Source organism: Nannospalax galili, unplaced genomic scaffold (assembly GCF_000622305.1).
Source record: "Nannospalax galili isolate Female #2095 unplaced genomic scaffold, S.galili_v1.0 scaffold1191, whole genome shotgun sequence".
Lineage (NCBI taxonomy): Eukaryota > Metazoa > Chordata > Mammalia > Rodentia > Spalacidae > Nannospalax > Nannospalax galili.
Genome location: NW_008330570.1, coordinates 2,240,791 through 2,253,402, shown reverse-complemented (window position 1 = coordinate 2,253,402; position 12,612 = coordinate 2,240,791). Strand labels below are relative to the sequence as shown.

The 12,612-nt window shown below is 47.8% G+C and overlaps 1 protein-coding gene across 2 annotated transcripts in view; it reads left to right on the top strand.

Moving 5' to 3' along the window:
• Positions 1-8,046: 8,046 nt before the first annotated feature.
• Klhl29 (kelch like family member 29) overlaps positions 8,047-12,612 on the top strand; it is a 306,193-nt gene continuing 301,627 nt past the window's right edge. The window contains exon 1 of one of the 2 annotated variants that reach the window (XM_008848872.2): positions 8,047-8,636. The gene's annotated coding sequence lies outside the window, so the exon portion shown is untranslated. The remainder of the gene's footprint in view (positions 8,637-12,612) is intronic. The other variant, XM_029553969.1, reaches the window with a different exon arrangement.

The window sequence follows — 12,612 nt, the reverse complement described above, 5'->3', positions numbered from 1 at the left end:
TAGATTCTACGATATCTATGAGTAGAACAGACAAGGTACAATGTACTTCCTAGATTTCAGGAATTCTGACTTTTATAACTCAAGGTATTACCAGGTATCTAACTGCAGCTTTGTGGGAATCCCTGAGCCCAAACCACCCAAATATACCTCTGAGATTCTAGTGTGGACAACAATGAACACTTACTGATGAAAGAATTTGGGGTTAAATTTGTTAGACAGCAAAAGATGACCAGTGCAACTGAACTTCTTGCATTTATCCTCACATTAATTTCCAGTATTCTTTAGGTCAGGCTTCAGCAGCACGAGAGGTGCAACCAACAGCCAAGAGTGCCCAGAGCTCACCTGGGGCAAGGTACAGTCCAACATCTATTTGGGGTTTGAGAGAGACTTGTGTCTACAATGAACCAATCACATCCCTAGTCTGTGCCTGGATGGCTCAGACTCCCTAGTAATGAGATAGTGTATCCCTTCCCTCTGTATGTCTGCACTGCAAACTTTACATGCGGGATTCATTGATTTCCATACCTTTCGATGCAAAGATTAAGATGAACAATTTAACATTTATAAAGGAAGAAAGAAAAAACGAGTTTTGAACAGTGTCTGACATATAGTACATGCTAAGTGAATATGTGATGTTATTGACATCTTCATTAGTACATCTTTATTTCATTATTCTCACCCCAACTTGTAGTTTTGTTGCCTTTGAACAACACATACATACCAACTGCCACATATCATTCTTTATTCCCAATAAAAAGAACCTTAGTCATAACAATGATGTCTATCTGCCACCGTTTTGAAATCTTATGTTCTGTTGAATTTAATTTATCCTGTAGATTGGTATATGAAGATCCCAGTCCTAAAATGTTCTTGTTTTGAATCCTTCTGTTGAAGTTGTTCTAATCCCACCTATTCTAAAGTTTAAATTCTGATTTTTTAACCAAATTTTTACATTATATAGAACTCTGCCAATAATCTTGACATCGTCTGAAACTATATTAGCATTATTGAAGTTTAATACTAGTGAGAGGATGCTTGTTGCTGTCTAGGAGAATGCACAGCCAACTAAAGGAAGTGAGCTTGATTGGCCATCCTTTCCCTGAATCTGCAACAAATCAGTCTCAAAAGGTTTGTAGTTTTTTAAAGAAAACTCTCCAGTAAATATTTTTCAAAGCTTTGTGAGAAGTGAAAATTTTTATGTCCAAGCCTATGGCAGCATGAGAAATCTAGAGCTGAAACCTTTTTATCGCAAGAATACGACCTTCCTCCACTGACAATAGTCTCATATTAAGCAATTTCCATTCAAAGCATCTTAGGACATGATAAAAATATTCCTTCCTTTTTGCAATCAGATGATGTGGTATACCTGCCCTTTTCCCCTACAACCTAATTGTGGTGCTTTTATCCTTTCGCCTGGGGCTTCTTGCCCATCTCTTCCCTTTGGGTGTCGTCTATTCTGTTTCACTCCTGAAGACCTTCTTTTACCATATTTTAACCTCTAAGTTGCTTTAGACCTCTCCGAAGTTGGTAAGTGATAAATCTTAAATAAATAAAAATAATGTATTTCTGAGCAGTTGCACATGAGTAGAATTTCTAGTAAAACAGCCACAGATTAAGCATCCAAGGGAAAAGCTTCCCTTACTAAGGAAATCCCATACATCCTTTTAGGATGCAAGCTAGCAGTCTTCTGCTTTATTATTTTGAATTTTCATCTCATATTTTCTTACAACAAGGTACTCTTGGGCAAGATGGTGGCTTCTATCGCAGATTTGGGACTATTTTAAGACCCTTGGTAAAACGCAATAGATACCGTGAGTTCAGGCCCTGCTGCTTCTTTTCAGGATGAGTAAGCTATCTCTTCCCTTACCTTGTCACCCTTGGCTCCAGGGCTGGAGCCTCTGCACTGTGTTGTTGACTTTTATGATTCTACTGGCCATAGCCTCATGAATTCTTCCCCATGGGCTCCTCTGTACAGAAAGTGCATGGTGCCGCTTACAAATTCTGATAAAGATCAGTATGAAGATGAAATGCAGAATTACATATTCCAAAGGATCTCAAACAGCTGAAGCCATTTAGACCCCACAAATTGAGATGTGTCTCAAACTCTGTTGATTGAGTGGCACCTCACTTTCAATTCTTCCATTTGTGGGGAAAATAGTCAATGTCTTCCCTGAAGGATGGACTGGGCTGCCTATTGCTTGTGGACCTGACAGGAGATCCCTGCTTTGGGAGTGAAGACAAACAGTAACTCCCTGGACAGAGCCCTGGCCCTGGCTCTGTTCATTAAATAGCTTATTGAAATGAGATTTGCTGCCTAAGGCTGGGCACTATGGTCCCCTGTGCCTCTGGCTGTTATTCTCCACAGCATAAGAGACTATGGCATACAGTCAGACAATCTGAGCCTAGGTAAAAAGCAGGGAACACTATAAAAAGTGGGCAAAAGGGATGTAGGGGCTGGAAGATAGGGGGGAGTGCTGTGAAATGCTGTCTTCTGGACATGGCAGCGACAAGAGCAGACATGAAATCCCAGCAGCTGTGGTTACCTGCACAAGACCTGTACCCCTATCAACATTCCATCATGGATAAAGGAAAGGCTCATGATGTTCCACTCTTCCCTGAGGAGCTACTGGCAATTAATGACTGCTGAAGAAGAGAAAGTCATTTTCTTTAGTAGTGTAGCTAACTGTAGTTGCCCAAGATCCAGAAAATAACCTCCCACCCATGTGTGTGCAGCAACCCTAATTAAACATACTGGGTCACAAAACAAAACAATGTTAAAATAGGAGGGAGACTTGTTGGGAAGAAGAAGGGGTTCAGCAGGAGAGAGGTGACTGGAGGGGTAAAAATGACCAAAATGTATTATGTACATGTATGAAATTGTCCAAAGATAATAGTAAGTAAATAATGGAAAACAATCAAGGTCTCTGCTATAGATAGGGGGCCACTGTCCTGCCTCTGGTCCAATACAGTGCTTCAAATGATTAATTATGACATGATCCCAGCCTTCAGCTCCGCCCAAAGCCCAGAGGGAATTGACAAACAGTAGCATCAATGATGCTGGAGTACAGCAGAGGGCCAGGCATGCACACCGCCTCTTTATTCTTAAAAACAGCTCAGAAATGCCAGAAGCCGTGAGAGCTCAATCCTCTCTCAAAAGTTTCCTGAATTTCATCCTTAGTGAACATGTCTTAGTGAGTGAATCCTCTAAAATGCAATTAAATTTCCCTTCCCATACCCTACCAATCATTTGGGTTTTATTTTTATACTCTCTCATAGAGAGACACTGGTCTCTTCTGAAACATTGAAAAGTAAAAATGGAAGTTTGATCACTATAAATATTTCATTAACTTACAAATACATTCTGAACAGCTATGAAATTCCTCCAACCCCCTTAGATGGAGCATCTCGGTATCAATGAGGTGTGCAGAAGCTGATCTCAGAAACACCCAAGCTGTGTCTCCTGCCAGTTTGGGAGTCAGAGCCACCCAGGAAAATTGTTAGTGGCTCTGCCTAATTAGCACTCCTGCCACCTGCAAACAAGTGGTACTAAAAAAGGTGCTGAATTCCTGCCATTGAGAATCCTAAAAAAGACACCATCAGCTCCATTCTGAGTCTTAGAACCTAATATTTCAAAGAAAGGAATTAGACTTTCATTTTCACCCAAAAGAAATAGCTGTTAACAAGGAGGCATGCTTCAGAAACTCTTACTGCACTCAGTCCCCTAATTCAGTGGTCCTACCACTCCTGATCTCTTGGAGGCCTTACCTCTCCCCAGTCCTCCAACCCTGCCTGTTCTCTTACATCAGCTCCACTCTAAAACCTGCCCCTTCCAAGAAACCATCCTGACCAGCCTCAATTTTGTAGACATTCCCTCACACGTGGAGTCTCCTCACCACAGCTGAGACCTAAGTTCTATTTCTTGGTAACACTGCTGTTATGTTAACCTTTGTCAAGAACAAGGCAAGAATGTTATTCAGCTGCCTCAACCCCTTTGGGGGAAATAAGCAGGCTGAAAATAGTGAGTATCAACCATCTTACTCTGCGACAGTCCCCAGCTCAGGACTGAGCATGAAGCAGGCTCTCAGTGAACGGCTGATTCAATGATTGGCATGTGCCTTTGTGATACATCTCAGAGCAGGGTGACCCCAGGGAGAATTCAGCAGTTGTGACTTCTTACTTCCTGTTTCAATCAATGTTGTAGGGTTGAATTGTTGAACACACAGTAGGTGCTAAACAGATTTTTGTGGATTGATTTAGCCACTGGAGGGATAGTGAGCTATGTAGGATTTATTAATGCTTCTGATGCCAAATAGGTGTAGTTTTAGTGGAGCAGTACATTAGAAAAACACGTTTGCGTTAGAAGCACAAAACTCCAGCCAGCACAGAGGCTGGCAACTGCTCTGTTTATGTCCACTGGGGTCCTAGAAACAGATGTCTTATCAAACCAGAGGGTTCTGATGAGGCCTCAACCCTTCCAAGTGACCCATGCTTCACTAATCAAAGAGATGCTTTCCCCTCTTTTACGTGGGTACTCTGTATTCTAAAACTGTTTCCAGTTCTGGGTTCAGGACCGGTTGTGGATAAAGGCAAAAGTCACCATCCATGGTGTCCACTGCAAGGGAAAAATGCTGGGCTAATGACAAAAGAAATTGCATTGGTATTTTGAGTGTAGGAAAAAAAAAAAAAAAAAGGCTTTGGAAACAACCAGGCTGAAATTCTAGTTCTGCTACCTGCTTGCTGTACCTCCTCCAGGAGCTCACCCTACGCTATCTGGGACTCAGTTTAAGCGGATGATAATATCAGTTCTACAGGTTGTTGTGACCACTGATAAGATGTGATGGGAGAATCTAGTAGATTGGTCGGCATGCAGCAGTCACCAGGTAAATAATTGTGCCTCTGTAGTTGTTGCTATAAATGCAAACGATGGGAGATACAAACAATACATCCTGGCACAGAGGGTATGCATGACTCCCTGACTGTCCTGATGTTGCTTTCTGTAGATGAGAGTAGGGACTTTCCAGCACAAAGCCCTTGTCTGCTGGGCTATGCAAAGAATAGCCTATGCTCTTAGTAGGAAACGAATGCTCTGGAATGTTCTAGTACACTTCCCCTTGAATTATGAATCCTCTTTTCTATAACTCATCCACTTGGAGCATTCATATCAATCCTAATTGTACAGCCCAGCTTGGGATTCAGGACAGGAAGGAGTGAGTGCACCCCACAGAGCTAATGGAGAAATCCTTGACTATGGCCAAGGAGATTCCCGTGTGAAACAACCAACAAGTCCCAAGTACTGTGCAGTAAGATCAATGACAAATGTGGAGGATGTCCCAGAGAACACAGAGCTGGAGAAGGAGCATCCCAGAAGAGATCTAGACACAAATGAGATCTATGCAGATAGGAGATCCAAGCCCCCAGGTGGACTGAGAGTAACAACATGGACTACAATGATTCAGATGAAACAGAGTTCAGGTGAAGACCAGGGCAGACCTTTGCGTAAACAGCAAGCTTCACAGCAAATAGCTCCTAGATGGACAGAATTCCACAGAAGATGTGGTTTCTAGAAATCCCAATTGCATTCAGGGTCAGATGAAAAGAGGGTCAGGTAAGGAATGTGCAGACAGGCCCATAGTGATTCTAATTCATACCGCTCATCTCATTCTGTCGGGCAAGCTGACCCTCTGGTGGGCAATTATGAAGCTCCAAACTCCAGAGATTCTGCAGCACTCCAGACTCTTCACCCTTGGCACTGTCATGCCCAAGGAAAGTCTTCTGAATGAGAATTCCAATCTGCCTCTCTTCCCTAACAATGCTAACAGGGTAACAGGGAGACCCCTTCCACCTAGAGGCACCTAAAGGAGTCAGGAAGGATTCCTGGAGTGTACATTTTCTTCATTCACTTGAGGAGCGTCCAAGCAAAACTATTGGTAAGACATGTGCATACCTAAACGGCCGGATTTTGACCTATTTGAGACCCTGCAAGCCTGGGTCATATTCTGTAATACCTTCAGCTGTCGTACAGAAAGCTGCTCAGAAAGCAGCCAGAACCCCTGTATGTTGCTGTTGGTGGGCACATGCACATCATCTCAGAGGACAATTTCCTATAGGATTGACTTAGGCCTGTGGCTTTGTTCTCCTGTTTGCACTGAGTTGCTTGAGATATTGCCCGTGCATCTATTTTAAATCCCAAGTCATCCCCACCTTTCCTTCCTACTATCTTTTTTAAAAAAAATATTTTATTTATTATTTTTATTTTATGTGTATGAGTGTATTGCCTGCATGTATGTGAGTGTACCCGTGTCGTGCAATGCCATGGGGGTCAGAAGAAGGCTTCAGATTCCCCTGGAATTGGAGTTAAGGACGGTAGGTAGCCATCATGTGGGTGCTGGGAATCAAACCCAGGTTCTCTGCAAGAGCAGTCAGTGCTCTTAACCGCTGAGCCATCTCTCCAGCCCCCCTACTATCTACTTCTATCACCTCATTCACCATCTCACAAACTTAGTATTCAAATCATGTGTATTATTCACCTCCAGGTGTAGTCTGAGGACCTTTGGGAACTCTTCTCCCCCAAACTTCCACCCTCTCTCTTCAAGACGCCTCTGTCACTGTCTTAATGTCACACTAGTTTCCCTGGATGTCCTATCATCACCCATAGATTCCTCTGAAAAACCGCTCTGCAGGGCCACCCCCTCCCCCCCGCCGCTCCAGGCTTCATACACCAAACGTCTGATTTCCCCAGGAAATGCAGTTATTCTAACACCAATGGGCCATTTCCCTGGTGTCTTCATTCCTTCTCACTGACAGTCCTCTCGCTACCCTCAGTAGACCACTATTATTTATTATTTATCAGCCATGGCACTGTACTGTGTTTCCTACAAGATATTAAAGGAGACACAACCCCTGCACTGAGCTTACAGCCAAGACAGCAGAGCTGCGGATCTGACATCACAGGAGGATGGTGAGAGAAGGGTTCGCTGACAAGTCCTCTCCCTTCCTTGATAGGCAGGAGTGAAGCCTTGGCAAGGCCTCCCCAGGCCGGCCTTCCCCTACTGCATCTGCAATTTCTAACCAGACCCTAGCCTCAGGGTGCTTTCCTGAGGGATCGGGGTGGGGATGAAACGGAGGGAAGTGGAGAATGAAGATAAGGTCCACCAACCCTAACCTTCAAACTGGTGTGGAGGATGGTGGGGTACTGAGGCGGGAGGACAGGCGTTTCCTCTGAAACTCAAAACCAAGTCTGGGAACGAGAAACAGACCTGCAGAGTTAGCAATGGAGGGAAGACTGGCGCAGAAGCAAATGTTCTAATGGATGAAAAAGCCCACGTTGGGGTGCCACAGGTCTCCAGCCAAACTTTCCCTTTAGTGTCGCAGTTAGGATCTGCGTGGACAGCATGCAGAGGAAGAGGAGATAGACTGAAAAGTCCGTGTGGACCTTGAGAGAGCTGGCAGGGCTTGGACCAGAAAGTCAGTGTAAGCAGTAAGGCCCCAGGAAGGTCGGTGTGAGTAGGAGAGCGCGTCTTTGCTCAGGAGTCAGGGCAGATGGAAGTGGCCAGGACTGGCCTTCTGAGACAGGGACATTTCCTGCTCTTTCCCATGACTGGAGAGTCAGAAGCAGGGAGGAAGCGGAAAAAATATTGGACTTTTCTTTCCCAAACTTTTCTACCAGTTTCTTCAGGTGTTGAGACCAGAAGGCAAAAGCGCTTCGGTCGGGATCCTCCAACCCTGGGCCCACGGAGTCCGGAGGCCGTGGCCCAGCAGCCCCGCCACGCGCCGTGCGTTTGCCGGGCGCTGTCGCAGAGCACGGCGAGCAGGGAGTCACCGCAGGGGGCGGGGGCGGCGGATAGACGGATGGACACAGTCGCCGGCACTCTGCCGGGGCCCAGCGCGCTGCTGCCGGGGATCCCTCGGGCCCCGGGAGCCCAGTGCCGTACAGAGCCGGGGGCGCCCCGCCTCTCCTACCCTGCGCCCCCGCCCACTCGGGCGCCAGTGATTGGCTCCGTCCGCCCCTGGCTGCGCGCCGAAGCCCGCCTCCCTCGCAGCTAAAGCAGACTGTACCCGGAGCGGAGCGAGCCAGAAGGGAGCATGGTCCCCGCGCAGCGGCCGCGCCAACCCCCGCGCCGCCGCCGCTGCCTCTGTCCCCGCCACCGCCGATCCAGCCGCAGCTCCAGCCCCGGCCCCGGCTCCGCAGCGCCCGTTCTCAACCGCGGCGACCGCCGAGCCTAAGCGGAGCCCGCGCCCCAAGCCGGGAGCCAGCCCCAGCCCCGCGGCCGCCGCGGCTGCGGGGAGAGGGCGGGGGCGATGCTGCCGGAGCCGCAGCCACCGCCGCCGCCTCGATGAGAGCCACGCCGCACCGCGCATAGCCGCACAGGCTGACAGGCGGAAGGTCTGACTTCCTTCTCCCGGGCATCCTCCCTGGGCTGCCGGGAGGCGGCGGCGGAGGAGGAGGAGAAGGGAGAGAAGGCGGAGAGCAGGAACGCGAGGAGGTGGACCTGGATCCGTTTCTCCCGGCCAGGACGCGAGCGGCCCCAGCTACCGCTACCCGCCGGCGCTGTGCCCCATCCATCAGCCCTCCTGCGCCCATCCGCGACCCTGGGCTCTCTGCGCGTCGGGCCGGGGCCGGAACGGCGCGGCCGCAGGTAAGAGCGGGATCGGGTTGGGGCTCTTAGGATGCGGCGCGGGGCCCCAGGGTCCTGAGAGCTGCTGGGCCGAGCAGGACTTGGAAACAGGGCCCGGGAACCCGGAACGCTGGGCTCGGCTCCGGCAGCGGCGGCTGCTGGACTCGCGAGCCTGCAGAAGCCCTTGCGCCTGCGCTGCTCTGGGGATGGAAAAAACGGGGGAAAAACTTCCTGCCTCCGGGTGTGTTATTCAGGGGTCTGCTTGGGGGACTGTGGCGGTAGTTAGAGGGGCTAGAAACGAGTGTGACCTCCGAGCGGGGAAGCCCTGGGCCGGGTATGGCAGTGCCACCTCCCTGTGCGCGGCCCAGGGCCCCAAGCCGTCCTGGGGGCCAGGAGACGTTGGAGGGCTGGTCCCCAGGGCGGCCGTGAGCCCTGCCCTCTAGGGAGATTCGTGCCAGTGTGCACAGGGGAGCCAGCTTGGGGGTGGAGAGTCTGCCCCCTTGCGTCCTCAGATCCAGCATTTGGGGACCGGGTTTCTTCATCGGATCCCAAGTAACTTTCAAGGTAGAAAAGCTTGAAAACCGTCTGGATGGAACCCACACAGACCTTGTTGTGACCCTCCCCCCCATTCCCTTGACACCTTGTGGTTTTCAGCGTATGGGGGTGTGGGAGGAGAGCTTCGGAGAGGCGAAGGAGGTGGCGGGTGGGGAGGGGTTGTTTGTGTATGGGATAGTAGACCTGGAGACACGTAGGTGGGAGTGTGGCCGCGCGCCCGGGACTGCCACCGGCGGTGCGGACTGGTCGCGGGCTCATGTCCGGTCTCCGTAGTCTGGAACTGACCGAAAGCACTAGGGTTATCTGCGGTCGCGCGAGTGCCCGCGCTGGGCAGCATCCGCCCCAGGCCCCAAGGGAGAGAGTCGTGCTCGCTTCAGTCGGGATGGCGGAGCCAAACGTCCAGGTTCGGTCCAAGGCGTCTCCCCAGGCAGGTCGGCTGTGTGTTGCCTGGGGAAGGCGGAGGTGCACCGCCTGCCTGCCTGCGGCCGGCGTTCTCCGCGGAGGGGGCGGTGGCGAAGCGGGAGTCTCGGATGCCTGGGTCCGCCTGCTGAGATGCCAGTTGTCGTCCTTGCGCTCTGGAACCGAAAAGCAGACGCGGTCAGTTGGCACATCCTCCCGCGAGTCTCCGGGTATGGTGATGGGCGAGGAGCTGCCGCCGCTGCCACCCGCGCTGCTCTGCGAAGCGTCTTCTCTGTCCCTGTGGTGTTGGCGACGCGGCGAGCCCGGGGCGAATCGTGAGCGCAGATATTTATGTAGCATTAGGCAAGACCTCTAAGCCAGAGGCACTAGACGTGGAGGACGCCGAGCTGCGGCTGCCCGGGAAACTTCCACTCACCAGCTCTGGGACGTTCAGGCTCCGCCGCTGCAGGCTCCAGCCCCTCCTCAGCCGAGCAACGCTGGGATTCGGACTCCTCTCGAAATGACAGATCTGTCCTGGTTACAGCTGTATTTACCCTAATTTCAGTCTCTTTAAAGTCATTTGTCTAGTCACCACAGTTTCTTCCCTTGCCGCATGGTCTCACTGCTCACTCAGCCAGGGGAGGGCAGATTCGAGAAATTCTTTACGTTTAGCATGAATGACAGCAGATTTAATTAGCCCACCTCATTCCTGACTTAAAAATTAAAATTAAGGGGGGAGGTGGAGAGCTAACTTTTTAATTATTTTTCACTGGGGGGGGCGGGTGTTGAACAACTGTATCGATGTTCATCCCAGACACATATCTGGTAAGCACAGAATACTTTAAGGGCTGGTTGACACCATGCATTTGATTAATTGCCGTCCATGTGTTCCTACAGGTATGAAGCAGTGGGCCATGCTGTATATAGCCCCATATACTGTTCTGGAGTGCATGAGATTTATCTCCTTGCTACAAATCAGAAAATTAATAGCATGTGTGCCCTAAAAGGCTATATGAATTTAATGACATTTAAGTTGGCTTATGGGCTGATGCATTTAACCAATTTTAATAACTTTTCTGCACAAGCATCTTATTTGTCCATGATTAAGGAAAACATTGTCTTTGGTTCAGTCTCTCCATCGTTACTCCAGTTAATGGAAACGTACAGGTCTCCAACTTTCATTTGCAAGCAACAATCCAAACAAAATACCTAGAGTTTCGCTGAAATAAAATATCGTATGGTAGTCATGGAAACAAATAGATTAAGGGTTATTGGTTTCATCCATATGTGGTGGGGGTGGGAACCTAATGTTGAGTCTCTTTGGTTGTGTTTCTAATGATTAGTGGGCTTACTACAAATACTCAGTGTGGGAGATAAGCCAGACCAGAATTCAGTTTTGTGAAAGGTTTGTTAGAACAAAGACCAGGAAGCCCAAGAGAATGACTTCTGCTGACTGGCTCCTCATATCCAGAAAGCAAATGCATAAAACCTTTTTTGTGTGTTTTGATTTCTCAGGTAGATGAGAATTAAGTCCGTGTCTTTTAACTTTAGAAGATACATTTTGTGAATAAGCTACTACTCAAGGAACCATTAGATCCAGACCCTATTTTCTAGGAATAAACATGTTAGAAGTGTGGATGTTGGTATAGATGGAGTGTCACAGTTGCTATCAACACCTGTCAGTCTAAGTGAGGCATATCATTAGTCTATTCAAATCTTGCCTATTTCAATATTCATGCATTTCCGTGGTGATCCATTCCGTTTTTGTTTACTTAGTCAACCTTATAAATCTTTGGCATCAATTTCAGTTATACCATCTTTCTTTCCCTTCTATTTATCAATTGATTTGACTGCAGATCATTCCTAGTGTAAAGTATTTCCTTTTGTCCCTTAACTGGTTTTCACAAGTTTATGCAATTTCTGGCAACTTACAGATAGAAAGGAGTTAATTTCTTTTCTGGTAGACTCACTAACACTATCGACGCTAATGTAGTTTTTAGTACCTCGGTTGTGTTGTGTGTGCATGGCCACTTTTCTTTTTCCTCCTGAAAGCTTACTGCAAAGCCTTCTCACTGGCTTAGAGATATCAGTTCTAATCTAGCAGAACTGAATAAAGTTTTTCCTTTTTCCTTCCTACCCTCCCTCTTCTCTCTCTTCTCTCCCCACTCTCTTTGTGAGATAAAGATTCTTTGTGTCTTAGCTGTCTGCTTGAGGAGCCATCACTGTGTATTAGAATGGGGCTGTCCTTCTAGGATCTTTTCTCTTCCAGTAATGGCCAGAACCAGAAGATTCTAGAACGTCAGAAGATTTTCCAAGTATAATATATATTTAGTCACAGCACAGGGTGTCTCTGGATCCCAGCAACACTGTAAGTCCTCAGAACAGACAGTTTTACTTAAACACAAGTGATGATTTTGCTCATCTGCTTTCAACTTTGCTTTCTAATGATGCAGTCCCATGCTAATCGCAGCCCTGTATATTTCAGAAATATCAAGGCAAGCATTAGCACGCTGCTGACTTATTAGGATTGGGCAAAGTAATTGGAACATTTAAGTTCAAAGTCAGAAGGAGAAATGGAATTATAACCAACCTTATGATTCTATAATCAGTCAACTAAGTGCCTACTTGGGGGTAGGAGGAGGAAGAAACACCATGAATAAGAAATTCAGCCTTTGGCTGCTATAGATGAGGCTAAACTAGCGCAGTTACAGTACAAGATGACTAGAGAACAAGAAATCTCTTTGTGAACAGATATGTCCCCAGGCCCTTCTTAGTGCTAGGCACATCTCTGCACACATGCTAGGAAACATTTTTGCTTTATGCAGAAGAGTCATTTGTTGCTGATTTAAAAATGTGGGATCATTTGGTCTCCTTTAACTGTAAGGTACTATAATCCCAGGTACTTCACTTGTAGTAAATTGTGATTGATAGTGGTTTTAGTAATTTCATTTCAAAAGGAGTATATATCAGAATTCTTCACCAGAACCTAGGCTCACCAATGCTGAGATCACAGCCACCATGAACTCAAATTCTATAGCTCTTC